Below are 25,439 nucleotides of genomic sequence, written 5' to 3' on the forward strand. Positions count from 1 at the left end.
TTTGCTCGACAGACTGACAGGGACAACCCCTCGAGAAGCAGAATGCTGTGGCCTGGATGCGCCCTGCTCTTGAAAGACTATGGGGGCAAATGCCCCTCCTTCGATGGCAAGGCACAGTTCAGCAGCCCTGAACTGCCTAAAATGGACGCCGCTGCTCCTTCCCTGTCTACGCCCGTTCCTTTTCACTGTAGGTAAGGAACGGGCTAGGTGGCCTTATCGGGAGTCTAGCATTATCTGAGGGTGTGGCAGCTCCTCGTGGGCCTCTTTAGTTGCAGCTGAGGGAACAGAGACTAGAGCAGCTGCCTAGCGGAGGCCTCCTGAAAGAGGCAGCCAGTTGGTCCCCATTCTATTTTCACAGACATGGGAGGGAAAAGTGTTCAGTCTTGGGCGTTAGTTATGGTGGCAGGATGGCCATTTACAGCGCTGCTTCTGGCAGCAAAATATTTCACACCAGTTCTGTTTCTAATTAACGTGAAATTGGCTGCATAATCCACCAGAATGACTCAGACACATATTTATCTCCCCCATGGTTATTGTGGAATCTTGCTGACCCCCCCCCTTTCCCCCCTAAATGCCAGATGAAATGTTGCGCCAGAGATCCCAAGGTGACTGTGCCCATGTGCATGTGATGCTGACCATGGATATTTCAATTCTAGGCACAAGGAATGGTGCCAAAGGCCACACTGGATGCAGTTGCGCTTCCGCCATGCAAAATGTTGAAGCTCAGGGTTGTATTCTCACATTCACAGGCTTGCTTCCACCTGACCCTGATACTCTATTTAGTATTTATAAAATTAACTTTACTGAGTGAGATCTGGGAAGCCAGATGAAATCCCCTTTTTAGAAAGGGTCATAAATGATGCAGTACAAATTGTACTCCTTTCCTTTCCTCTTTTGTATGTGTTTTTAAAATATTAGAATTAATATTCATTCATAATCTGAAAGATACAAGGAATTGAGTGTGCTGAATAATTTACTTTAAGTGACCTAAAGGGATTAACACTAATGATGAGGAACTACAGGGCATCCCGCACAAGTCAAAAGATGATTTTAATTTCCCATTCCAGTGATAGAGCAGAAATCCATGTTTGCTTTTTTGTTTCATAGAATATTCTTTACATCTGTACTTTTACCTTCTCTCTTGTGGGCAATTGCTTGCTACTAATGCAACCTCAGATAATTAGATTCACCAACAGGACTGATGAGACTGAAACTAATTCTGAAGCCCTGTTATTTTCTCACCCTCTCAGATTATAACTCTGAGATCAGAGTTCGCTTTCAAAAAGGAAAAGAATAGGTAAGTAGGGCGGGGAGAATCACCTAACCTCTGGGCTAGGAGTTTTAAAAGTCAAGAAAAAAGGTACAGTCTGACGTTGGAAGCCAGCTAGTAGCAATAACCTCGATTGAGACTTAGTCATACTTAGTATAGACTCACTGAAATAAATTGTTAATCAAGAAGTTCCTTTGGGTAAGTCCTATTATTAGTTCCTATTAAAGTACACCCATTACATAAATGGAAATTATATTTAAGTGTTAACTCACCCTGTTCCCAACTGGTTCAAGTGAGTCTACTCTAGTTGGGGCTAACAATTGGATTTAGGCCACTAATTACAATGGTTTACTCTATATAGAGCCAATAATTTGCTAACATGTGCCTTATCTTATATCATTTGATTATTGAACTCAGATATCATCCAATAGAATTCAAACTATTTTAAGACTCTGAAGTGCATATATACCCTATGGTCCAAGCTGGAGTGGGGGGCTTACTTCCAAATCCAGGATGGACCACAGATCACCATCACAAAGGGATTAAAGGTATGGGGAATATTTGGAAATCCCCAGGCAAAAGCATCAGAAGTGCTTCAAGCAGAAATAAAGTCATAATGCTAGAAAGAGATTGCTAGCTTGCTAAAATAAACTTTGATTTAGCATTAGTATTTACAAGGTAATTTCAAAGAACATTCAGCACCTAGTCTAAGTATGTGGGATGTGGTGGTGCTGCGGGCTAAACCGCAGAAGCCTTTGTGTGCTGCAGGGTCAGAAGACCAGCAGTCGTTAAGATCGAATCCACGTAACAGAGTGAGCTCCCATCGCTTTGTCCCAGCTCCTTGCCAACCTAGCAGTTTGAAAGCATGCAAATGCGAGTAGATAAATCGGTACTACCTTGGTGGGAAGGTAAAACGGAGTTCCCTAGTCACACTGGCCATGTGGCAATGGAAACTGTCTTCGGACAAGCGCTGGCTCTACGGCTTGAAAACGGGATGAGCACCGCCCTCTAGAGTCAGACACGACTGGGCTAAAAATGTCAAGGTGAACCTTTACCTTCACCTTTAAGCAGACTTTGCCTTTGGTGTTGACCTAGTTGCACTTTGGAGAATAACCAAAGTCTTACACCAGAGAGAGAATACAACCCATTATCTGGACTGATAGTAACAAAACAAAAAGCATCTAAGGTAACTCACTGTACCTAAGTCATATGTGAGGAGTCTGAATGTGAGGGGTTCCCATTTTGGGCAAAAGAATAGCTGGGCTAGGAAGATGTCCATGTAATAGTACACAGACAATTTAGCATGATGAAATTTCCACAGATTTAGGCTATCTAGGATAGTGCCTAAAAATGAATGCACAAAGTAAAGAATACAATGGTGCCTTTCATTACGATGTTAATTTGTTCCAGTGAAATCGCTGTAGAACGACAACATCATAAGGCAATTTTAAAAAAACCATAGAAACACATTAAAACCCGATTAATGCGTTCCTATGGGCTTGAAACTCACTGTCCAGCAAAGATCCTCCATTGTGCAGCCATTTTTGCTGCCCGTGCAACGAGGAATACATCCCAGAAAACAGCTGGCGGCCATTTTTTAACCCGGCGGCCATTTTGAAACCGCCGATCAGCTGTGTGAAAATCGTTGTTTTGTGATAATCGGTTAGGGAAGCAGGGAACCGATCATCGCAAAGCGAACAAAACCCATAGGAAACATCATTTTGTGATTGTTTTTGCGATAGCAAAAACTTCGTCGTTATGCGATTTTGTCGTAAAACGAAGCGCTCGTCTTGCGAGGCACCACTGTACCTCCTCTTCTATGATATAAGGCCATGTGAAAGATACAGAATGACCTAGAAGCCTTTGCCTGCTGAAATAACAAAGACCATGCAAGAGAGACTGGCCTCATTATCTGACCAAGATGAACTAGGAGTGGGTGGCACTTTTCTTTTTCTTTTCTCTCCACCCCATCAGTTCTGTAGTGGAAGCTCAACAGTTCCTGCAGCATTCAAAAAGAAGGCTGTCTGTGAGATTTTGATGATCCCTTTAGGTTGGGTACAAGATCCCCATGGTGGTGTCCCCCCACTTTGCCTAGAATGTATTGGGCTCATTGCCAGCAGTTATTTATTTATTTATTTATTTATTTATTTATTTATTTATTTATTTATTTATTTATTTATTTATTTATTTATTTATTTATTTATTTATTTATTTATTTATTTATTATCCTGCCTATCTGGTCGGGTCATAACTCTAATGTCCTCCATGTACTGGAAATCAGAAGAAAGGGATTTTGAGGACATGTGAGATATTGTTTTCAACCACACCATCATGTTTTTTTTTAAGAAATTAGGCCCAGTTTGATTTCCTCATTCTTCTAGTTTTGCTTACACACATAGAATTTGCACCTTATGCAATAACAGAAAATCTGGCTCCTGAGGACTAGAACATTACATAATAACATAACTATGAATGGCAAGAGAAAAGCCTTTAGTTGCAATCAATGACACGCAGTAGCTCAGGAAGAGAGTTTGCAAATTGCTCTTAATGGTCTTTTGTTTTTCCTTGCCAAAAATATGGAGGAAATTAATACAGTGCAAGGTCCAGTTAGCAAAAAAATAAGAAATATTTCTCCAGTGTAAGGTTTTCTTCAGAATTTAATTTAATAAATGGATTGAGTATAGATTAAAAAGCAACTCATTTCTGAGACAATGCCAAGCAAAGCAGACAATCTGGGTACAGAATGGGAAAGTGCATTTCTAATAATAGGCAAACTGAATACAGAACTTTTCACTTCAATTTGCTGCTGATTCATTGTGAGTTTTTAATTTAATTTTTTCCAATAAATAATACTAAAATTTAGCTGTTGTTTTGGTTTATTTAATTCTGGACATTTCCCTCCAAATATTATGCTGAGAATATGATAATATTAATAGATCAATGAAAAATACTGTCGCATTCCCCCCCCAGTGGCATCCCGCCACTGGCCACCACTTTGTCGTGTCCCCCCAGTGTCCCTCGTTTGTTCTCCCCAAACTCTGGTCCACCCTCTGGATGCATTTCCTATTTTTATGCTGCCAATAGTGGATCTAGTCCACACTATACCAAATATATGTATCTCAGACACGTGCTGCCAATACAACAGGTTTACTGATCTTTTAGTTGATATGTAAATCACAGATGTAAATCATAGTTGTTGAGGATCATTCATTAAATTGGATTTGATTACACATTTGCTTGTATGTGCTTTTATTCGCAATAACCACTTTCACAATATTCTTTGACCATCTATCAATTCTCTAGTCCTTTTAACTCTTTCCTATTCTCTATAACACTCCAACTTCCCAATCTCTCTCTTAGCTCTTTCAATTCAACATCCTAACTCTCTCACTTCCATTCCCGCTCTCTCTCTAACTGTCTAACTATCACTCTAACTCCGTCCTTCCTGTCCTATCATAGGCTCCGCTCCTGCACATGAGCTCCATATGATGGACAGGAGTGATGTGCGCATTCCGCCACATTCCTCCCCGCTTGGAAAGTTAGTTACATGGAGTAAAACTTACAGTAGTTTACCCTTATGAACAATGTAGGAAACACTTCACAATATTTCAAATAATTTCAGTACATTTTTCAGTTACACATTTAAATCACATTTCTACTTACTCTTTTACACAGTATAGGCATGCATGTTATTGTTGATTACGATTTAACACATATTAGTCTTATCACTTTACACATTTAAAATACATTAATCAACATTTGCATTACTTACAATTTCTTTACTACAATACTGTTACTTTTATCACTACTTACCATTAATTCCTCAAAAATTTACATTTTTAATTACTTCTTTTATTTATACATAACTAGACCAGTTTATTACATTATAAGTTAGTTATTTCTTCTTTTTCATTGATCAGTCTTCTGGTCTTCATGACAAAGTCGGCCACTACATTTTGACTCCCTTTCACATTCCGGATTTTGAAATCAAAATCCTGTAGCAGTAGGGCCCACCTCATTAATATGCTATTATTCACCCTTATAGTTCTCAGCCACAGAATTGGGGATTGATCTGTGCAAAGAATAAAATGTCTTCCCCATATGTATGGCCTGAGCTTCTGTAATGACTATACAATTGCAAGATACTCGCATTCAATTGTGGACAGATGTCTCTCGCCCACCTGTGGTTTCTTACTCAGAAACTTCACTGGATGATAGTTTCCTTTGTCATCCGCCTGGCTCGGTATGGCTCCCAGCCTGATGTTGGATACGTCCATGAAGATGGTGAACTCTTGGTGGAAATCAGGAACTCTCAGGACAGGACCAGTCATCAATGCCATCTTTAACTTCCCAAAGGCCTCCTCGCAGTCGCTCGTCCACTGGATTTTTTCAGCCTTTCTTTTATGTGTTAAGATAGTTAAAGGGGCAGCTATCTCACTGAAATTTGGTATAAAGTGCCGGTAATAGCCAATTAACCCTAAGAAAGATCTGATTTTTTTTTCTTTGACGTAGGTCTACACCACTTACTGATTACTTCAATTTTTGATTCTAGGGGTTTCATTATTCCTCCCCCTACTATATGCCTAAGTATTTTAATTCTGAGCTACCCAGCTGACATTTACTAGCCTCCACTGTTAATCCAGTCTCATTTAGTCGTTGTACCACTGTCTCGATATGGTACAGGTGATTTTCCTTTCTATAGTAAGGATTGATCATGTTTACATGGACCACTCTTCGACTTGCGTCTCCCTCCTCCTGAATTATATAATTTATTTCACTCATTTTGGAGACAATTCTAAAAGGACCTGCCCAATTTAATTGCATTTTATTCCCTTTAATAGGTTTCAACATCAACACTTCATCTACAGGATTGAATGTGCTCTCTCTGGCCCTTTTATCATACCATAGCTTTTGCTTCCCTTGCTGACTCTGCAAGTTTTCTGTTGCTAACGTCAGAGATTGCTGCGAGGAGTTCATTAGGTTATCTATATACTGGATCACTGTCTCAGGATCTTGCCCCTTTTGTTCCTCCCAATTTTGCCAGAGTAAATCTAGGGGTCCCCACACTTTCTGCCCAAATAACAGTTCAAATGAACTGAATCCAGTGCTTTCCTGGGGCACAGATCGATATGTGTACAGTAAGTGTTGCAATTTGTGATCCACGTCATTGGGGTTTTCTGCAATGTAAGCTCTGACCATATGCATGAGGGTTCCATTAAATTTCTCCATTAATCCGTTAGTTTGGGGATGATATGGGGATGATATAATGTGAGTTATGCCACAAAGTTGCTACAGCCTTTTCATTAATCTAGATGTAAATGAGGTTCCCAAATCACTGACTATCTAAGAAGCGAAGCCCATGCGACACATGTAATTCATTAAGGCATCTGCCACTGTCTCTGTTTCTATACTTCTCAATGGAACTGCTTCCGGATATCAGGAGGCATAATCAATTATTGACATCCCAGGCCAGTAAAAATTCTAAGCTATTCTCTGCTTAGTGCATGTGATCCCCAAATGAGCAGCAAAGGTGTCTGTATGTCCCTTTTCTATTATTCTTTCTCTGTATTTAGTAGGGATTATCAGTTGTTTATGAAGGCTTTTCCCTTTCCTTTTAGGATTTACTAAGACTTCTCTATATAATAGGTCTTTTCCCACAAAGTACCTTTCAGGGTTCTCAGGGTTTATCAGTCCTTCTCTAACCATCTTAAAGTATTGTTCTAGGGCTGAATCTTCTTTTTGTTCCCTTCTAAAAGTATTATCTTGAGGATTCCTTATAGCCACTAAATCAGCTGTCTCATTTGCTTCATTTCCTCTTATTATTTCATTATGGCATTCATATTTTTCCTCAGATGCTTCCCTGTTTTCTTTCTGGGAATGAATAGTTACCAGAACGCTCTTAACATGCTCAAAGAGATCCAGCCCAATCAAGTATGGAGCAGGAATTTGATCTGTAATGCCTATTTTCCACATTCCATTCCACCCTTGATATTTTATTTGTATTTTAGCCACTGGTAAATTAGCTCTGTCCCAATCCCTTTTATGGTGATGCTTTCATTTCTTAAAATATTTTCTTGAGGGATTATATCAGGATGCACAATGTCACCTGAGAGCATGAGTCTCTTAGAGCCAGATATTTAGTATCACTCACATAAATAACTTCACCAGAACAGCGAAGAAGGTCCTGGTTGCTTTCAATAAAATAACATCAGAGAACTTTTGCCAAAGGAAGTGGATGTTGTTGTTGTTCTTGGCTTCCTGCTTTAGCAGTTATGGTGCCTGTCTCCACTGCCTCAGTGGTTGCTCTCTTTTGTTGTACACAGTATACTTTCTTGGGCTGACTTCCCCCACCTTTTTGCTGACCAACCTCTCTATTCCTTGAGGTCTGGCACTGGGCAATAAAATGTCCCTTTTCTCTGTACCCGTAGCAGGTTCTAGGGATTCTTTGTTCAAAATAGCGGGAATTTTCCCCCTTCCCTTCATAGCTCTTATATCTCTGTTGGCTCTGCTCTGAGGGCTTGCCTCTAAAATGGCTTCCAGTTGCCTGATTGTGCTTGAGGTAATCCCTGGGCTCTTTCTTTCTGTTGTACCAACTTTTCCCACCAAATTTCACCTCAGAGAATTGGGGGGGGGGGTTATATCTGTAATATAGTAAGCAGTTTCACTTGCCTCCTGTACATTCTTGGGCTTTTTGTCTCTGACTACACACCTCAATTCTCCTGGCAGAACTGAATAAAATTGTTCTAACCCAATAATATTGTTCATATCTTCTAATGTCTCGACATTAGCCTGCTCTAGCCATTTCTCCAAGTATCTGACTAGATTTGCCCCCAATTGAAAATATGATTCCTTAGGCTTTTTAATCAGTGCTCGAAATTTTCGCCTCAGATGTTCAGCATTGATCCCAAACCTTGAGAAAACCAATTTCCTGTAAGCCTCATAGTCTTGGACCTGATCTAAGGACATTTGGGAATAAATGTCAGCTAAGTCTCCACTTATTTGAGACCTTAGCAGAACCATTCTTTCTCCCCCCCCTCACATTATAATCCCAGCACGCCCGCTCAAAGAAAATCAAGAATTATTCTGGGCAACCACCCTTTCTAAATTGATGGAATATCTTAATGTCCACTTTTGAGATCCCCTCAGTTGTATTATTACTGTTGTTACAGTTTAGAGATGCCAATTCTATTTTTTTTAATTTCTATTTGGTATTCCATTTCTTTTTCTCTCATTTCCAGTTGTCTCTTTTCTTGTTCCATAGCCATTTCTGTTTCTCTAGCTTCCGCCTCAGCTTTCTCTCTCATTTCTAATTCCCTGAACTGTAGTTCCTTAGCTTTTTCCTCAGCTCTGAGCTGTAATTTTTGAGCTTTTTCCTCAGCCCTAGCCCTTATTTCTAACTCATTTAATTTAATTTCTTGTTACAACCTCCATCTTTCAGATTCTTGGAAGGTTAACCCAGTTTCTCCTCTTGAGTCATCCTCCTCCTGAGTCTCATCTTGCTCAGTTATTTCAAGAGGGCTCCCCTCTTTGTGAGGTAACTCGAGAGGATCTGATACCTCCATTGTCACCTTCTTCCCTCTTTTAGAAGGCATGTTTATTTGTAATTTATTTCAATACGTTGGTTTATTCTACTGATATAAATAGTCAAGTCTCAATTTAAACACTTTTTTCCTTTTCTGAGTTAGAGAGAGAGAGTTACTCTGTAGCTCTCCACTGGCAGCCACAGATTGTAGTTACTCTGTAGCTCTCCATTGGCAGCCATGGATTGTTACTATTGTATATCTTTTCTGGCACCCAGCCAGTCCCTTTGTCCAAGATACGGTTTCTCTATGTCTCCAGACACCAAAATTGTTCAGAAATATTCACTTTATTCAAGCCTCTGTTGGTTTCAGTCACCTGAGCTATGTTTATGACCCTGACTTCTACTTGTCCCCTCAGTGCTCCCTTCTTAGAGCTTGGTATCTCAAGCTAGCCTACTGGCCTTTTCACTTAAAGCGTGAGGTAACCTTAAACCACTGAATTTTCCTCAGAGCCTTTTCCTGTCCTTAGTCTTTCTCGAGGTCTGCGATCAGGAGTCTCTTCTAATCTTTTTCACTAAGAAGTCTAGAGAGATCCCCACTCTTTCTCAACAGTCCCAGACTATTAGGTCCCTTAGACTCAGAAAATTCACTTTTTACTTTGGCTTACTGGACTTTTAATTGCATCCCGCCACTGGCCACCACTTTGTCGTGTCCCCCCAGTGTCCCTTGTTTGTTCTCCCTCTCAAATCAACATCCTAACTCTCTCACTTCCATTCAATCAACATCCTAACTCTCTCTCTCTAACTGTCTAACTATCACTCTAACTCCATCCCTCCTGTCCTATCATAGATTCCTGCACATGAGCTCCATATGATGGACAGGAGTGACGTGGGCATTCCGCCACAAATACTAATTATCTATGTATCAGGAAATGTATGCATAACCCTTATTCTTGTCTCTGTGGATAGCCTTGTTTGTTGAGCACAGTTCCAATGAGTGTAAAAACTTTTCAGAGTGCATAATGAATTGTGGGGTAGGGGGAACGATATCTTTTGTTTAAAAACTTTATGTAGACAGATCTTTGTAAAGTGCACACAACTGGTGAAGTTCATATGGGTGGGCCTAGAAAGGGAATAGGAGTCAGTCACAACTGGACTAAATGTCAAGGGCAACCTTTACCTGGTGGCCCGTGATATGTGTAAGGCTCTCCTCTAACACCACATTTCCATTGAGCTGATTTTGCACCCCTTCCCCCATCTTTCTTCATTTTCCATCTTTTATTTAGTGTGAATGGTTTTGACCTTGGTTTCAAATGACAATCCTTGCTAATTCTCCCCCCCTCCCCTTTTAATTTCAAAAGAAAACATGCAGATAACGTGTGTAGAACAGGGTCTGAAAATTGAAAAACAGCTTTTTAATAAGTATTCTGTGGAGTGGGCATGGCAACATTAGTTTACTTGAGAAGTTTAAGTGTTTGTGTTTCTCTATGTTATATGTTGTAGTCACTCTTTTGCTTCACAATTTCATTAACTCAAAAACAAACCTTCAAAATATTTTGGCACCGAGAGAATGCAGCTGCATCCCAGCTGTTCTTGGTTCTTCTTCTCCCCAGCAACCATATACAGATCATGTGATCATATTGTAGGCTCCTTTATCATTAGGTAATTCTACATGAGGAAAGTTACTGCTAGAAATTTTGTAAAGTTTATGTATACTTAAACTACCATTTTAAAAACCCAAGGAATTCAATTCTTAAAAGAATCCTCTGGTTTATGAATGTGGAATATTGTGCTTCTGCATTGATAATTCAGTACACCAGGAAGTGGCCCAATACTGCACAAGACAGTGTCCTAGACCATCTTGACTGTTGACATTGCTGTCATCAACATTCAAGCTGTTCTTTGCTGTGTGAAGCTTGGCATCCTTTTTCCTGCTGGCAATATGGGCACAATATTGTGAAGTAGTATCGAGCCATTTCCTGGTGTTTTGAATTTTGGATACAGAATCACAATGTCTAACATTTATAAACCAGAGGTTTTTAAAAGAATTGAACCTAGATGTTTGATTATTGTTTATTATTTAAAAAACCACACTTTGCCACTACTATATCCATATAGGACTGCGTAGTTGGCTACTAAGCTAGCTCTTATGTTGCTAGAATTTTCATGAGCTTCAGAATTTCACATAAGACAACTCAATGCACTATTACTTTTATTAACTATCTGTTTGCTTTCTGCCCTGCTTTTGTCATTAAAATCAAAGACTAAGGCAACTTACAAAATATTCTTCCTTCTCCATATAGTTGGATTGAATAGAGGACCTTTGGATTTAGAATCTCAGCTGGGCAACTTAAAACAATTGTTTTAAAATATATATATTTTTAGAAAATAATAATTAAAACATAATAATCACCATCAACATTACAGATAACAAGAAAAAGTGAAGCACATCATTTAAAATCCATGTCCTTTACAGCCTGTCTGCTGACTGTGGCCTGCCAAAATATGAAGGGGCTTGTGTGTGGGTGCAAGGAAGGAGTCCAAACTGGCTTCCTTGTCAAGGACTTCAATAATCTGGAAGCAGCCACAAAAAGACTTCTTCTACGGTTAAGAGTGTTTAGTAAAATTTAGTAAAATTAAGAGTGTTGATGTAAAATTCTTTTTTCTTTTCTCTTTTTTGTTAAACTTATATGTTGTTTTTATCTGTTTGGAGGCCGCCTAGAGTGGTCACAAGACCAGATAGGCGGGATATAAATAAATAAATAAATAAATAAATAAATAAAATACTTGATGTTAGTGAGGCCACCAAGAATTATTTTCATATGGTGGTGTGCCATATGGAACCTGACTTTGGAGAAAGACTACTCACCAAGGTTAGTGGCTCTACTCAATGGATGATTTGAGAAATAAGCTTCAAGTAAAGGCTTGCTTGCAATGAATTCTCTTTTCCAATAATTGCTGTTCATCTTCACCTGCACAGTGGCTATGATGATGTCATGGCCATCTGCAAAAGCTTTTTCCAACACTGTACTGGGGTTCAATTCCAGGTAGCCGGCTCAAGGTTGACCCAGCCTTTTATCCTTCCAAGGTTGGTAAAATGAGTACCCAGCTTGCTGGGGGGGGGGGCAATGTGTAGCCTGCATAATTAACTTGTAAACTGCCCAGAGAGTGCTTGAAACACTATGGGACGGTATATAAGGAGCACGCTTTCCTTTTTTTTTTTTTTTTTTACTGTGTTTTGGATAGCAACCTAGTCAGGAGGATGCAGGGTAATTCTGGTGGCATATACAGATGTATTTGCTCCAATTTCTACATGCTTTGACACCAGTATCTACCTCATGCTGCCTAATAGTACAGCATCTCTAGTTACCAGTCATAATGTCAATCATTACATACACTCTGTTATTTTAAGCATCAGTGACGCCTATATCCCACTGTTTTACACTCACATAAAAACAAAGCACTAGTGATCTTTTTGAAATCTTTAATCACAATTGTTCTCAAGAGAAAAATAATTCTGATTCGAACTGTGAATAAAAGCAATCTAAGGACACTGTGCCAAATCCTTTCTGGGCATAAAACTCTATTAGTGTCAGTGGAATTTTACAATCAAAATGAATTTGTCCCATTGGCCTTACAGTACAGCCATACATTGCTTCAGAAAGCAGAAATGAGAAAGGTTAGTGGAAGAAAAAAACACACATATATAATAAGTACACTGGAAATACTGCACAAGACTTTGTTATTAAAAATTTAATATATCTTTTGCAAATTTAACAGCTTGGCCATTGGTATGCATGCTGAGCACAGAAATGGTTCTCTGGATTCAGGATCTTTCTCACAAATGCCTTGGTCACCAGGGAAAATGTTTTTGGCGTGTACAGTCGAGTCTATGTTGACAATTATTAGGATGCCCAAGGTCATCATAGTCTGTGATAGCTTTGCAGTTCACCTTATTGTAATGCTTATGGACCAGGTCCTAACTCTGTGGCTCACAGCTATTGTTGTATACCAAAATCAGAGAGTTTCCAACCAAGGTATTATTCCTTGTTTTGTCTCTGCACAGGATGGGCCTGGTCAGGCAGTTGTAGAAGAGTCTTCTGAGAGACCTAATTCTCTAATTGTGTATGCACCATGTTTTTCAAAACTTGGAACAGACCTTGTTAAGTTTTGAAAACATGGCCACATCTTCCTATATTTCAAGAATATCTTACAACTGCTCCTTACAAGTTTAGCCTCACTATAATTTTTGGCACATGCTAGAACTGTACTTCATTCTTTTGCAGTAGGCTTATTAACAAGGAAAAGCATCTGTTATTTCCTAATCTGTCAATTTGATAGTTTCAAGCTATTGGAAAAATATGTGTTGATAACTTCTGTGTGTGCAAAACAGAGGTGAGTGGACATCCTCTTTTGTGTTACCACTCAAGACAAATGTTTTGTGCGTTCAGTTTGGTCCCACAGTTTGGTCCCACTAAAGTACAATCTTGACACTGTGAGTATTTCCAAAGTTGCAGTAGTTAACTGAAATAAATAAGTTTTCAAACACTGCATTTCTTAACTTCGTCACAAAAGTGATGAAAGAATTCACAGATTAATTCTTTTGCCAGTCAGGAGCCAGAATCACCACCATCTCAGTGGTGGGTCCCCCAAAGTGCTATCAAAGGTCTGATGTTAGGTTACGGGGTGTGCCTGAAATGAGAATTTGTTACAACGGGAAGCAAGAGAGATCAAGGTGACAATAAAAGTACATCACTGACAGCTCACAGCTATGGTCTGGTCAATATATTGGCAAAGTGAGGTGAAAGAAGTGGTAATTTTGACTGTGTCAGGCTGAAATATGTGTGGAGGGGTATCTTTAAACAGTCCCTTTGCTGCAGTGCTCTCTTTTTTTCTTATAGGATTTGTTTTTAAAAAATTGGGAGCTACCAAAGCCTAGTGGATGGTGTGTAAGCACCTGAAATTGAAGAGACACAAAAGCTATATAGGTTTCTGTGATTAGCAACCCAGATGGAATGCCACTTAGGAGCCTTATGTTACAATAAAATATCAATAAAATAAAGCAATCACACTAAACAAGCACCTTTAAAAATTAGTATAACCAGGAAATATGGTAATTCCCATCCTGTAGTCTAAAGTGGTAGAGTCCATTCTCACCACCTCATTTGCACTTTACCAATGAGCAAGGGTTTGATACAAGATGGTTGTACAGTTTTGTGTTTGATGAGTGAAAAACTTTGATTTTCTTCCTCTGAGCATCAGTGTTGACTCACCGTTGGTCAGAGGAAGAAAATCCAGTGTATGTTAAATGTTTAATGACTGCATTCATAGATGAGGCACTAAGAAGTGCTCCAGTCATGTTTGGGAGACAAATGCATGAATTTGAGCCAGCTCAAAGTAGATTTTAATCTGATTTGAATATATGGGCTGAACCTAAGCAAAGAATAACGTGGATATGTTGCTCATTAGTCAGAACAAGCTCAGCCTCTTTTTCAAGACAGCAGAAGGTAGGAATCTGTAGCACAAAGTTCCATCTATGAGTGCTATAGGGCATAGTTGTTAAGAGTGCTCGGACTAAGACTAGGGAAGCTTCAGGTTCAGATCCCACTTGCCCTTGAAGTTTTCTACATGACCCTAGATCTTTCACCTTAGTCTGTCTTACAAGGTTGTTGGAAGGATAAAAACAAGCATGATCATAAACCTTCAGTATACCACTTGAACTCTTTGGAGGAAGAGTGGGATGCAAATGTAACAGACAAACACATGTGTAGAAAAAGTATTGCTCATCAAACTGGTTTACTCTGTGATCAAGGAAGAAAATTTCCCCCATGACCCTCAGGTCTTGAATACCAACTGTTCATCCAAAGGAAGAGTAGTGAGTATCACACAGCGCCTCTAAGCAACTGTCTCTTATTAAGGAAGAAGTCGCTGAGGAAGAAATGCTGGTGGCTGGGTCTCTACTAAGAAACCATCTTTACGCCACAGTTCTATCTGCTTTAATATCCCCTCACACAACCAAGTCTGGAACAAGCTGGGATGGCTTCTGCCACTCCACCCCATCTGTTGTGGTTCTCATTTACATCCTGCTTTAGGATTCATTTCATTTTTAAAAAAATACTCACTGCTGCTGACAATGTAGTATTGAATAACACAGTTGAAAATGTACATTTCAGCAAAGAATCCCCTCTGGGAGTCAAGCTGTTGACTCACTAATGCTCAGAAAATCAGAGGAAGAAAATATACTGCATATTTGCTTGTTGGCCATTTCTTGTCTCTGTTTCTTTTGTCACAGTCCTACTGATCTTACTGATGTCTCTTTATCAGGTCAGGGAGTCTGATACCCTAATAGCCCTACAGAATTTTATAAAACTCCAGAAGAAAATCAGAAGCCTATGTTCATCACAGCTGGCATTTATCCCAGTTAGGGATTAATTCCAGATTAATACACTTTCCATTCTATATATGTCTGTCTGTCTGTCTGTCTGTCTGTCTGTCTGTCTGTCTGTCTGTCTGTCTCTCTCTCTCTCTCTCTCTCTCTCTCTCTCCATGCTGAACTGTCAGCCATGAATGAAATTCTGATATATTTTTGCATATATATATATATATCAGAAGGATTTCATTCATGGCTGACAGGTCAGCATGGAGAGACAGACAGACAGACAGACAGACAGACAGACAGACAGACAGACATCTCCATGCCGAACTGTCAACAACGAAAGAAATTCTTTTGCAAGGCAGTGTTTATGTACAATTACCTTGTTCCCAGTCTTGACTGGAGAGACAGCTAATTGTTTTGCACCTACTCTTAATAAACTGCTGTTCAGACTTCATCCATACCAACCTCAATTGTTTTAACATTCTATACAAACAAAATGTCACATCTTGACATAAAGATTAGTGGGGTTGGCAAAGCCCCAGCAGCCTGGTCAGACATTTATTGATGGAGCTAAAAGTCTTTGTTAATCAGAAATATTTATGTTGAATTTATTTTGTATTTGAAGTGGGGTACAGTTCACAAAAGTTTATGCCAAATGACCCTTTTTAGTCTTTATGGTGCCACAAGTCTTTTATCACACTTCTGTAGCTGAATAAATTAAGTAGATTATCTGCAATCTAGCTATGGTATAGTGACCCATTTGGTAGGTTTGCAAGGCAAACAAGAATCATGTTATCTTAATAAGCATTTTGGCCAAAATCTTATTGCTTAGTGTAGTATATAACACAATATTGGGTCCATTGAATCAATAGGGATTGGATTAATCAATTCTGCCCTTAATTCAATTGATTCAAATGGGCCTTTCCAAATTGCTAGTTACTATGCAAAAATAAATCACAATCAGAATAGGTCCATTTGAAGCAACGGACCTTGCAGAGGAGTTGACTTACCAAATACCCATTAATTCAACAGGCCTGCTCTAGTGTTATTTACTACGCTAACCAATGCACTGGCAAATGTGTTGACTATCTTAACTGCTAATCATGATCACACTGCTTTCCAGTGTTTATTAAAATACATAGGATAATTATACCAATGATAAAAGATTAGAGATGGGGATATTTGTATTTGTATATGAATACGAATATCCCCACGCAGCTGGAGTTAACGAGGGTCCAGCCCCTGGGGACAGACAGTCCAGTCATACCTCTGCTGCTTCAGGGCCCTGCTCATCCTTCCAGTCACTCCCGAGCGCCATTCTCTTCCAGATTGTCTAGCCACTCTTAGCAGAGGGAGGGAGGACGAGTCTCCCTGCAACGCTGCTGAGTGGCTAGCTAACTGGTGTTCTGGAGCAATTAGTCTGTGACCTTATAACAATTAAATAGCTATCTCATGATATTAACCTTATCCTGGAACTGACCCATTTTTTAGGTTTGCTATGCAGACAGCTTGCTCAGGTTAAAGCTGCTAGGTGCCATTATCACAATAGTTGCCTGGGGTGACATCCAAAGGAAAAGTGGTTGGTGGCAGCAGCAAGAGCCATAGGAGGAAGCAACAACAATGTGAATGAAATGATCCTGCTCAATGAGTTGCTTGCAAAAAGCAGTTGTGTGTTTTAATCCTATTGCTCTAAATCAAATGTGTGGATCATGGGCCACATGCAGGCCAAGGGGCCCAAATGTGGCCCCTACAACCCCTCTGTTGACAAAGCCTGATATGCTTGAAAATGATTGTGTAGTTGTCAGTATATCATTAGTGCAATGTACTGGAGAGCTTGCTAAAAATAAAAACGATACAGTTGGGGATTCTTCTCCCTCACTTGGGTTGTAGCATTAAATAGTCAGAAAAAATGCCCAGCTCCTCAGCCAGCAAAAACTAGTCGAGTTTCATTGTGGAAAGAATCTTTAATAGACTTCTTATCTTTTAGCTATTAGAGATAATAGGTTTTTATCATATGTTTAATAATTAAGTTCCCAGAAGAGTTCCATCTTGTTTTGTTCTTGCGTAGTAGATTAGGACTCAGCTCTTACAGCCAGTTGGTTTTAACTGTATTAACTGCTGACAGACTTCACAATGATTTAGAGGAATGACGTTCAACCCAATTTCATATATAACAAGTGAGCAGATTACTGGTTCCAAAAACAGACCTGAGAAGGCTTAAAGTTACAAAATTTTAGCTCAAGCAGAAGTGACCACTTTCAAACTGAAGGCCAAATTTAATTTGCAGAAGCTCTCTGGGGACAGATTCCAGTGGTAGTCAAACAGCCACAAATACTAGCATGCTTACACTTGAAACTCTTCATGCTAGCAAACTAAGCGCTAGCAGAGCATGCCAACATTTTGGAATGGGGAAGGTACTGAAAAAACTGGAAAATGGGAAAGGAGTGATCACATCTGAAGAAGCCCAGATGCAATTAACCTTTTTGATTTTGCATGAGATTTCCCATTTTTATTTTAGCTCAACAGTTGGACAGAAGAGTAGAGTTTGGCAAGTGTGAGTTATGTTGTGCAGAAGAGGAAAAATAATTGAAATAATATTAAGACTTGTTTCTCCATAAATTGCAACTGCTGCAGAGATAGTGTTCATTATATGGATAGAACAGAGTTTAGCAAAACAACCTGTTTAGTCGGTTTTAGATTCAACCTTTCATCCCATGAATCAGGTGGAACTGAACTTATCAAAGTTGCATGATTTTCTAATTGCTGCTGATCATATCTGTGCTCTAGGAGGTATCTTATGGCCTGGGAAGCCATAAAGGTAAATGAGATATGCTTAACTTCTGATCCACCAACCCAAATGCAGTTCACTAGCCATGCAGTATGGCCTGCTAGGAGCCTAAAAGACCCCACCGAAATTTTATGCTATTTCAGGCTGAGAGATAAAATAAGTTTTATTAAGTTTTGGTGGGCTACCATATAGCTCTCCAGGGATGTGGTGGCGCTGTGGGCTAAACTGCAGAAGCCTGTGCTGCAGGGTCAGAAGACCAGCAGTCGTAAGATCAAATTCATGCGACGGAGTGAGCTCCTGTCGCTTTGTCCCAGCTCCTCACTAATCTAGCAGTTCGAAAGCATGTAAATGCGAGTAGATAAATAGGTACCATCTCGGTGGGAAGATAAAACGGCATTCCCTAGTCACGCTAGCCAAGTGACAATGGAAAACTGTCTTCGGACAGGCGCTGGCTCTATGGCTTGAAAAGTGGGATGAGCACCGCCCCCTAAAGTCGGACACGACTGGACTGAAAATGACAAGGGGAACCTTTATCTTTTACCTTACTATATAGCTAGTGGGCTATATGCAGCTCAGTAAGTCAAAAATTCTAAAGTAGATATGTGAGCTTCATATTCATATACAGGAGATATAATTACGAAGCATGCCAGCACAGGTGTCCCAACAGTCCATTCCCACCCATCCTGGGAACCAGCCCAGTCCACATACTGGATTCTGTGTGGCATGTACGTCCATCAACATTGGCATTATGCCAGTCACTGCAGTAGTCCTGCTGGCACTTCTTTGCCTTTCCCCACAGTTGACCATCCCAGGAATGAGGCAGGCAGATGAGTCTTCCTGATCAGCTACTGAGCTACTGCACAAATGTTAAATGAATGTAAGGCTAACAAATAAGAAACTGAAAGAAACTCAGAGAGCCTGCAATTGGCCATCTTCCTTTCATAACATTTTACACTTATGAAGATATAGGATGTTTTACTATTAGTCATGAAGATATTCAGTGTTTTATGTTAAACAAAAGACAGTTCCTCATGATGTCCACAACTCAGAAACTATGGGCCATTGAAACTATGTCTAGTAAGAATGCATGATCAAGTTATTATTCCAGATCCAGATTTGACCCTAATATATATTGGTTGAAATCCTGTCACTTAGCATAGCAAAATCCATGAGGATCTGGTGAATCACCTCCTCCATAAGTTCCATTGATTTAAATAGATTTACTCAACTTTCCACTTACTTCAGCATAGTAAGTTGTAATGAGACTGGGCCCAGTTTAATCAATGTAATTTGCTGAGAGATACACACATCAAATCTCGCCCCCCCAGTCAACGGGCCTACTCTAGTGTGACTTACTATGCTAAACAACAGAATTTCAGTGAAAGTTTGACCCTCCTACAACAGGAATGAACATGCTAGAGTAATGTTTTATTCGAGATGATAGTACATAATATCTTTGGAATTTTTTCTTAATTAGCAGACAAATCTATAGTGGCAAGATGGATGGAATGGTTGAAAATATGAAAGGATATAGGCACTAAAACTCTGCTAACATCAGGTAAGACCATCCTCAGGCAAAAAGCAAAGACCAGTAATTTTACAGCTTGAATGGGTGAGCCTCTGAATATTTGTTCTATATTCTTTTTAAACATATCTTAAAATATTTTTGCAATCAGGCACAGAATTCTTTTGCCAGCACCAGTGTGCCTATTTAGCCAGAAAAGAGTTAAAAACTTTTCCTTCTAAGATTCAACAAACTGGGTCTTGACTGACAGGTCATATTGCCCCAATCTGGAGCTGATTTCCTGTTTGAAGACTGGTTTCAGTAGCTTGGTTTCATAAATTTACTGAAAGCACTTAGGGCTGGAGATACACAATTGCTGTATACTTTTGTAATGCAGAAATATTTTGAACATCCCTTACCAAATTGTATTAATTCCCTGGAGATACATCACAAAAGGGCCCTTTTTATGGAGCACTGTCACTCTATTGGTTTCTTTAAAGCAAAATTGCTTTGTTTTTGTTTTTGTTTTTTCACTCTTCCAAGAAAATCTGTCTTTTGACTGTTTCTGTGACCTATCACAACTTTCCAGATATCACCCTTCCTGAGCCATAAAGCTGTAACAATATATCTACTTTGGAAAGCTTTTGCTGGTAAGCTTGTTCCAGGCATGCTGAGTTTATGAAAAAGTTACTGTTTTTCAATTTTTGAAAGGCCTTTTTTCCAAATAAAATAAGCAGATGGGGCCAACCATTTTCTTTCAAGATAAGCGAGACCAGCCATTTCAATGTATTTGATCTGTTTTAAATCTGGGGACATTTTAGGTTGCTTGTTTCTGGACAGATAGTAAAACAGTTTTACTTTTTAAAAATCGTAACTTGAAAATCTCTTGCCTAGACTTCCCTAGATTTGGCACAGAGCAAGAGCAAGCTGTCTGTGCCAAATCTAGAGCTGCTCCGAAGTCCAGTTTTAAAGTTATAATTTTAACATTTATACAATGTTGATTTGTTCTTGTGCAGTGTCTTTTTTGGTCTTTGTGAATCATGATGCTGATAAGTAAACAAACCTTTGGTTGTCAAGAGATAGCTGTGTATGGAGGGGAATGGGAATTCTCACCAGAACCTTAATCTTATTTTGTAATTCCCGTGAGGTCAGACAACAGTCCACAATTCATTTGATAATTTTAAAAAACTGGTGCATAAGAGTTAGAAAATTCCAGTTCTCGGAATTTTATTGTCGAAGGGAAACTATAGTGTGTTTAAAAATGGAAGTAAAACTTTCTCACTTCATGTGGCCATGAAAGAAGAGAAGGGTGGAAACTCATTTATGTAACAAAACAATTGTGATTTCCCATTATGTGTGAACTAGGCCTATGTGAAATTCATGCCAATTTTGCCCTTTCTGAGAAAGACATATCACCAAGCTTTATTTTCATTTTTTCAAAGCAATGGAATGGCCTTCTGGTTATACTGAGAAAACTCAGCTTAATTTTAGAAGTTCACTGACAGATGAAAACCTGTCTTCAACATATATAACCTCTTTGCACAACATAAATAGCAGGAATTTGTCTCCTGCCAGTAAAAACAGTGCTATAAAATAAAACATCTGGGACTATACAGCATTGGCAAGGCCTCACACTAAGCCATCCCTCTTTCTCTGGATTGCTCTTTAACATCCTGTTGACCTGCTCAGTGGAGTCCATTCATCAGCTTCATTTGTCCTCTGACAGCATATGATTATTCCAAGAACAGTATGTTTTTTTTAAAAAAAATGATGAAACTTATTCTCATTTGCCTTCCTAGGAATACTGAAATTGAACATTTTGTCAAAATCTAGGTTGCTGTTGTTGCTTTTAAGTGTTTATTTTTACAATGACATCCACACATACTGAGACAGCTGAATAGAGCCAAAAATAAATTTAGTGACATTTCCCTTAATTTGATTATCAAAAAGGAACTGTATCAACATATTTTCATTGCTGTCTTTAAGCCTCCAATATATGTTGCTCCAGATGTTAAAATAACATGACTTGAAGAGAGGAGACATGTTGTCATTCTCTGGAGACAAACTGCACCATGCATGTATTGCAGTTGACCAGCAAAAAAGACCCCCCCCCAAGGCAAGACTGGAAGGTTTGTGTCCAGCTGTTATCGATTATTTCTCCTGATTTCTCATATAGCTTACATGTATTCTCTAAGGCTGCCTCTTGCTCTGTCATCTGTTGTTGGTCACAAGTTCATATTTTTCTGTGTGGCCATGAATTAAAATAGTTTTTTTGTACTTGTTAGGGACAAATCTATATTTGATATGAAATGGGAAGGCTGACATCGGAAACATTTACCTTCATTGAGCAGACTATAGCAGAGGAAGCTGGTGACTCTGAATTCACAGGATGATGAGTTTTCACAAGGTTTTGGTCTGAACTTTAAAGGAGCTCTCCAAAGTGCTAACTTTAATCTTACCCAAATAGGTTTAACACTTTGGTGAACTCATTTAAAGTTCAAACTAAAACCCAGAGTGTATGTCACCCCTTCAAAATCTAGCATTCACTGGACTGCAGACCTACTTTAGAACTTTATAGAGTAACCCTCTCTATTTAGATGCATGCTCTTTATCATCTGATCTTGGTCACCAAGTGCTATGGCCTGAACTTGCAGTTTTGTTTGTTTACATTGAAATGCTTAGGTGCTCTCATGTAACTAAACGTCACTATTAGTGAAGCTGTTGGCTGGAAATGACACTGGTGCTAGAACAGTGGTTTCCAATCTTGGGTCCCCAGATGGTCTTGGATTTCCAGAACCCTACACCACTAGTACTGCTGGCCAGAGTTTCTGGGAACTGTGGTCCAAAAACATCTGGAGACCCAAGGATGGGAACCACTGTGCTAGAGAATGACTATGTGACAGTTTCAATGGAATCCCCACCCATGGTCCAAGAAAAGGAAGAGAAAAATATAATTGCCGGAGACAATGTGCAAATTGCATCTCTGAAGATAACCAAACAGAGCCTCATTGACATACAGATAGTGGAGGATCAGGGGCAAGTTTATAGTTAGTCAGTTACAGTGATAAAAGGGAAGTGGATAATTAGAAAAAACAGGACAGAAGGACATTTAAAGGACGTAGAGACCACAAGGTGCTCATGCCTCAGCAGATGCAAAGAGTCTGGTAGAAAGGAAAATTGTGCTTTTGATTGCTGGCAAGCCCCCTGATTCCTTGGTGGCAACCAGCTGGGTTAGGACAAACAAGAGGGTCCTTGATAGAAACTGAAAGACAAGTCAGAATATGCATGCACACACGCATGCATGCACACTCCCATACACACATTCTGCTTTTCTTTTAAAGAGTAGTATATTAACATGTCTACTATTTTCTTTTTGTTAATACTTATTTAAAATCTCAGGCTTAAAGACAGAATGGTAGAATTAGCTCCAAGTTTCACTTTTGCACATTCACCCAGATATAAGTCAAGATGACTTATTTCCAAGTGGGTTTGGGCTGTCCGTGTATTTTCATGGTAGCATTCCCTTTTCATTTGTTCTGCCAGCCTGAAGCACTTTGTCCTGTATCTCATAATCAGTTGGATTGTCAATACATCTTCATTATATCTTTGGAGGGAAGTGAATGTTCAGCAATTATCATCTTGATTTAAGGAGTCTTGCAGTGATATAATTTCTTAACTCCTACTTCAGGTATTAATTATTCGCCTATAGGATTGATATCCTGGGGTGGGATAAATTGGAACTAAATTGTTATGAGAAAGCAGAAAGGTTTAGGAACAGGTTGGAAGGGGAGATCACGGCTTGTAAATAAAAGAAGAATACAAACACAGCGTGGACGTATATATTATGGGCAGATGGTCTCATGGAATCAAGCTCCACAGAAATATTTCTGTTATGATACATGAAAGAATATGATGTAAATTTAGCTCCCTGCAATATGTAATTTTAAATTGATTTCTGGGAACTCTTGAAAAGGCATCCTTGGAATAGAAGATGCTTCTGGCTGAATGGTTGTTTCAATCTGCAAGAAGCAAAGAATTTAAAAAGCATTATTCTGGAACCAATCAGTAACTTCTCGCAAATAAACTCAGTTCGCAACAAAAGGGACTGCAGGTTGAATCAGTGCTCAAGCTTTCTCTAGTCAAATCATTGCTAACCTTGAATGTAACAAATAATATGCAATAAATGCTATGTACAGTACCTTATATCCCACAAGCCAAGTCAGATGTCATATTATACTGATTAACAATGTAGCATTTTGTTAATAAATAGTCATATTTAACTCTCATGCACTACATTTTTATGGAAGATTTTTTTACCTCAGTTAGAATTCCCATGTAGGTTAACAGGTCAATTAGCAATGCGGTTAGGGTCAGGAATAATGCATGGCAGAGATAGAATTTAATATATCCTTCTTGTCTACATTGCATAATGTAAGCCCCAAAGAATATCTCAATGTTCCTCCAAACACAGAGGAGAAACCCTCTGACAATCTCTTCTGCTTTTCTACACCATGTTTTTCCCTAAAAGGGAATGGGAATTTCCCTCCTCAATATATTATAGTGACTAGAATAAAAAAGTACTGGAACAGCAAAAATCAATAGTTTCTGGGAACAATTTTAGTTCTGACCATTTTTTTTGGTTCATTAAAAAAACACAACCTTGCACTGTAATTGTTTGAAGTTGTGGGATATTGTTTAGAATTATTATTGTTGCTAAGTTGCATCTGACTTAGAATGACCCTAATAGGATTTCTGAGGTATGTGAGAAACTTGAAGAGTGGTTTTACCAGTACCAACCACCCCCGTCCCCCTGAGTTTCCATGACCAATAGGAATTTGAGCTCAAGTCTCCTGAGTCGTAGGCCATCATTGTGCTATACCACAATGGCTGACACATTTAGAATTATACATAGATCTAATTATGTGCAGATCCTGCAATAAAACATGATTGCAAGGAACTAAAATGCTCCATTCTGGTGCAAAAAAGCCAACACTTATAAATGATTGCCTAGATCAGTTGTTACTAACCTTGGGTCCCTAGATGTTATTGGACTACAACTCTCAGAAGCCTTCACTACTAGCTGTGCTGGTCAGGATTTGTGGGAGTTGTAGTGCAAGAACACCTGGGTTATTCAAGGTTGGGAACCATTGGCCTAGATCAATCTGTGTGAATGAGATTGTGCTAAAACCTAGAGTCAAAGAACTACTGGCTTCAAAAGAAGTTAAGCACATATTTTTTCTATTTCCTGTTGGAATCTTTATTTATTTATTTATTTATTTCATTTAATTTCCTGCATTTCAGTATAAATTTATGTAATTCACTTAGCATATTTTCATACTTTTGAGCCTACTCAAAGTTGTTTACAAAGTAAACATGTAAACCAATAAAATGTAAAATACAACTAAGATTGTATTTCAAAAAGCACCAAAGAAATGCAACACATTACTTTTAAGATGTCACAGTAGCACTGGGGCAGCATGATCCTATAAACCATTAACACTGAGAGAAAAATATGCCCCTTCACACAAAGGCATCTGCCAGATCTTCTACTCACTCAGAACAGAACACTGAGACAATAAAATATGGATGGGGTTACAATCCCTCTATAGTTTCTCACAACTTTGGGGTCTTCTTGAACGTGACAATGCTCCTGGAAGGCCATGTGACTGCTGTGGCCAAGAGTCCCTTTGCCCACATTTGAATGGTACACATTTGATCACACTGCAGATTTGACCACAGTGACCACTGTATTTATCACTTCATGCTCAGAGTGCTATAAAGTATTGTTCTTACTTTATTTCTGTAAAATAATGTTGGGTTTTTAAAGCCAGCCTTTAATAGTGTGTTGTTAATAGAGCCTTTTTAAATAGTGTGTTGTTAATAGAGCCTCATGGCGCAGTGGTTAAACTGCTGTACTGCAGCCAAAACAGTGCTCACGACCTGGGGTTCAATCCCAGGTAGCGGCTCAAGGTTGACTCAGCC

The 25,439-nt window shown here is 39.1% G+C and overlaps 1 long non-coding RNA gene across 1 annotated transcript in view; it reads right to left on the reverse strand.

The window, feature by feature from the left end:
- Positions 1-8,486: 8,486 nt before the first annotated feature.
- Positions 8,487-25,439, reverse strand: part of LOC140707396 (uncharacterized) — a 37,797-nt gene continuing 20,844 nt past the window's right edge. The window contains exon 2 of the long non-coding RNA XR_012087442.2: positions 8,487-23,476. This is a non-coding gene — a long non-coding RNA (uncharacterized LOC140707396). The remainder of the gene's footprint in view (positions 23,477-25,439) is intronic.

Source organism: Pogona vitticeps, chromosome 1 (assembly GCF_051106095.1).
Source record: "Pogona vitticeps strain Pit_001003342236 chromosome 1, PviZW2.1, whole genome shotgun sequence".
Classification (NCBI taxonomy): Eukaryota; Metazoa; Chordata; class Lepidosauria; order Squamata; family Agamidae; genus Pogona; species Pogona vitticeps.